Here is a 4,708-nt window from a genome sequence, read left to right on the forward strand (position 1 = left end):
AAACGATGATTTTGCACAAAATTCAGAAATATGCACCTCATGTGCTCATATATATGTGAAAGCTCAAAGGGCATCTAAGGACAAAAGATTCAAGAAAATTTAGGCCCAAATAATCCAAACAATGCCTCAATTCTATCCATGTTTGTATGTTTCAAAATTCAGATTTGAGTATAATTCACAGAGTATGTAGGAGTTCACTCGTCTACTGAGTTCCATCAGTGCAAAAACTTGTCATAAAGGCATGTAATTCACAAACAAAGCTTCATCATTGACCAGACTACCTGTTTCTTTCTCAACTCAATACAAAATGCAACATAATGCTAAAATCCAAAAACGAACTAAATACAACAACGCAACAAAAACAACAATGCAATGAAATGCAATGCATGAATGCAACCCCCCACACTAAAATGAAACATTTTCCTCAATGCAAGACAACACAAAACGCAACCAAACAACTAAAACAGAATGAAATGCAAAAAATGAAAACGGAACTCCCCTGGTTTAAAGGTCGGCGGCATCTTCCTCTTCAGCCTCCGGAGGAAGGATGATGAAACTTAAAATTTGTAATTATTTATATGTTAAAAAGTGTGTTTTAAAATTTAAGTTTAATTAAAATTATGATGTTGTATTATTTTAGTGTTATGTGTTTATATTTAAATGTTTTACTAAAATGTTGTATTTTACGGTTTGCGCAGGTTTGGTAAAAATAAAATTACTCAAGCTACAGAGGTCATAATGGAGTAATCTTAAAACCTATAGAATCACAAAAGAGGCATCTTCAACTTTGTAGAAGACAAGAAATTCCAAAAACTTCATTAAGATGATCAAAATAATAAAACATCAAAATGGAGACAGATTTACTTTTACTATGACCAGCTTGGAGTAAAAATATCATAAGTATTTCATATTTTATCCAAAAGGGGTGAATGAGTTGTCAAAACACATCTACAGACAAAGGTCTACGTGTTATATGTTTTGTACAGAAGCAAAATCGATATTCTAAGGCATCCAACATGCCAATTAAAGTTGGGTCAATGTATTGACATTCAAGGAGACAAGCACCCACCAACTTTACTATTCCATATTTAATGAGTCTTGGACCCTTGCTCTCATTTGGCCTATAAATAAATGTGTTGTATAAGCTTTGTAGTATGCAAGAGTGTAGAGAAGTCCTCATTTGTAAAATAAATATTGTGTGTGTGAGAATAAAAGTTTGAGTGTGCATATTTCTCAAGTTCAAGTATGAAATTTATTTTATCCTTACTCTTGAGTTTAATGTTCATGGCAAGCTAAATCTTTTTATGTCAAGGTGAAAAGGTTTCATTGTTGTTCAAGTAAAATTGTTTATATTTTGTATATTCTTCTCTTTTTCTATTTCTATTTTGTTTTTCTAATTGATCCTTATTTGTAGGTATAATTTTGGAAGATTTGTTGTTATCTATTTACATCAAATGCTTGGTACCTTGAATGTGGTTACCTTGATTTGTTGTCAAATATGATACAATAAATACTACAATAATTATATACTATAAATATAAGTATCTATTTATAATAAAGTCATATATATTATTTAGACGATAGCGTGACACTGTCGGTTGTTCTAAATAATATATTGTGATTTGAACTAACATTTACTTTCTCGCATCTAACTTTTACTTTATCGCAACTAACATTTACTTTTCCGCAACTAACATTTACTTTCTCGCATATAACATTTATTTTTCCGCAACTAACATTTACTTTATCGCATATAACATAAAGTCATATATTTTATTTAGACGATAGCGTGGCTCTGCCGGTTGTTCTAAATGAAATATTGTGATTTGATCTAACATTTACTTTTATGTCAATTTATATTTATGCATTTATATATATATTATGGGTACCATGTATTAAATATCGGCTGATATTAATATAGTGGGAACTATATTATATGATATACTTGTTTAAATATTTAATTGTTCTTTTTATGTTTATATTTATTCATCTATATATATTATGGGTACCATGTATTAAATATCGGTTAATCTGATATTAATATAGTGGAAACTATATTATATGATATACTTTTTTAAATATTTCATTGTTCTTTTATGTTTATTCTTATTTTAGTTTCTTTTATTTATTTTTATTAAGCAATCTTAAATAAACCAACAATGAACCTTTGAAACCTTGACAATTTTATAATTTGTGTATTTGAAGTTTCATAATAATATTAACATCTATAATATATCATGCTAAAATTAAACTTACAGCATCCTCTCCGTGGATCGATCTCGTACTCACGAGTATATTACTTGCAGGCAACCTACACTTGGGTGAATTACAATTTAAGTTGTATCAAGTTTTTGGCGCCGTTGCCGGGGAGGTATAAATTAAGTTTAATTTTGTTATTATGTAAATAGTATGTTGTTTTTAATTGTATGATTGTTTGGAGTCGTAAACAAAGTGGTAGACTTGTTCGAGTAACTGAAAATATTTTAAACATGGACGATAATTCTAATAATCAAGATAATAATAATAATAATAATAATAATCATCATCATCAAAAACATAAACAACCAAGAACACTTAGGTACCATATGAATCCAATAAGAACTAGTACACCATCTTGTTTAGTTTTTCCTCCTGATGCATCTAATTTTAATTTTAAGCCACAAGTCATTCAACTTTTACCAAATTTTCATGGCTTAGATTCTGAAAATCCATATTTGCATTTAAGAGAATTTGAGGAGGTTTGCAACACTTATAATGATCAAAATTGTAGCATGGATACTGTTCGATTAAAGCTTTTTCCTTTTTCCTTAAAAGATAAAGCTAAAACATGGTTGCAAAATTTTAGATCAAGTTCAATAAGATCATGGGAAGAAATGCAACAATAATTTCTAAAAAAGTTTTTTCCTTCCCATAGAACAAACTCTTTTAAAAGACAAATTACAACTTTTTCTCAAAAACAAGGGGAAACATTTTATCAATGTTGGGATAGATATAAAGAGTTACTTAATACATGCCCACATCATGGTTTTGAAATATGGAGGATAGTTTCTCACTTTTATGAAGGTTTAATACCTAAAGATAGGCAAATGATAGAATTCATGTGTAATGGAACTTTTGAAGATAAAAACTCAAATGAAGCTATAGAATATTTGGAGTCATTAGCAGAAAATGCTCAAAATTGGGATAATATAGGCTCAATTGAATCACCAAGTAAAACCAATAATTCAACAAATGGGGGTGGTATTTATCATCTTAAAGATGATGTAGATGTTCAAGCTAAACTTGCATCTTTAGCAAGAAAAATCGAGTCATTAGAAATGAAAAAGAGTGATCAATTAAAAAGTGTTCAAGAAATTGTTTGTCATATATGTGACACACATGATCACCTTACAAAAAATTGTCCTACTTTGCCTTCATTTAAAGAATGTCTCCATGAACAAGCCAATTATGTTAACAATTTTAAAAAACCAACATTAGATCCTTTTTCACAAACATATAATCCTGGTTGGAGAAATCATCCTAATTTTAGTTGGAGGAACGATAATAATGCACAACCTTCACAACAACCTTTTCACAATAACCAAAGTCATCAAGGTTATGCTCCTTATATCCCACCTCCAAGAAAACATTTTGAAGATGAAATTCATGCATACATTCAAAAGCAAGAGTCTATCAATATTCAAAACATTCAATCTATGAATGATTTGAAAGAAACTCTTGCAAAATTTGCATCTGCACTTAATATTCATGAAAAAGGAAAATTTCCATCTCAACCACAACCTAATCCTAAAAATCAAAATCAAGAAAAATTTGATCAAGTAAAATCTGTTATTACTCTTAGAAGTGGTAAAATAGTTAATGATCCATATAGTGATGAAAACAAAGATCAGTCAAACTCAAAGAGTAAGGATGAAAATCTTGATACTTTCGAGAAAGATGATACTTTGAGTCCTAAGATTAAGAAAGTTGATGATAAATTATCTGAAATAATATGTGAGTCAAATAAACATGTTCCTTTCCCTCATGCATTAGTTAATAATAAAAAAACAAAAAAATGATTCTGATATTTATGAAGTTTTTAAACAAGTAAAAATAAATATTCCATTATTATATGCTATTAAACAAGTGCCTTCTTATGCAAAGTTTTTAAAAGATTTATGTACTGTGAAAAGACAATTGCATGTAAAGAAGAAAGCATTCTTAACGGAGCAAGTAAGCTCTATTATTCAAAATAATTCTACCTTGAAATATAAAGATCCCGGTTGTCCAACAATTTCATGTATTATTGGAAAAAATAAAATTAAAAAAACTTTGTTAGATTTGGGAGCAAGTGTGAATTTAATTCCTTATTCAGTTTATGAAAAGCTTAAGTTAGGAGATTTAAAACCTATATCTGTTACTCTTTTATTAACCGATAGGTCAATCAAAATACCTAGATGTATTGTAGAAGATGTATTAGTTCAAGTTGATAAATTCATATATCCCGTGGATTTTATTGTCTTGGATACACAACCAATAGAAGTACATAACGAAATTCCAGTAATATTGGAATGTCCATTTCTAGCAACTTCAAATGCTTTAATTAATTGTCGAAATGGAATAATGAAATTGTCTTTTGGAAATATGACTTTAGAACTTAATGTGTTCAATTTATGTAAACAACCAAGTATTAATGAAGATGAAGATGATAATGCAATAGAAACAATCG

At 28.9% G+C, this 4,708-nt stretch overlaps 1 non-coding gene across 1 annotated transcript; it reads right to left on the reverse strand.

Moving 5' to 3' along the window:
* Positions 1 to 2,917: 2,917 nt before the first annotated feature.
* Positions 2,918 to 3,028, reverse strand: LOC140894066 (small nucleolar RNA R71). Its single transcript, XR_012153619.1, has one exon. It is a non-coding gene; the product is annotated as a small nucleolar RNA R71 (small nucleolar RNA).
* Between the last annotated feature and the right edge of the window lie 1,680 nt (positions 3,029 to 4,708).

Source organism: Henckelia pumila, chromosome 3, assembly GCF_033568475.1.
Source record: "Henckelia pumila isolate YLH828 chromosome 3, ASM3356847v2, whole genome shotgun sequence".
Taxonomy (NCBI): Eukaryota; Viridiplantae; Streptophyta; class Magnoliopsida; order Lamiales; family Gesneriaceae; genus Henckelia; species Henckelia pumila.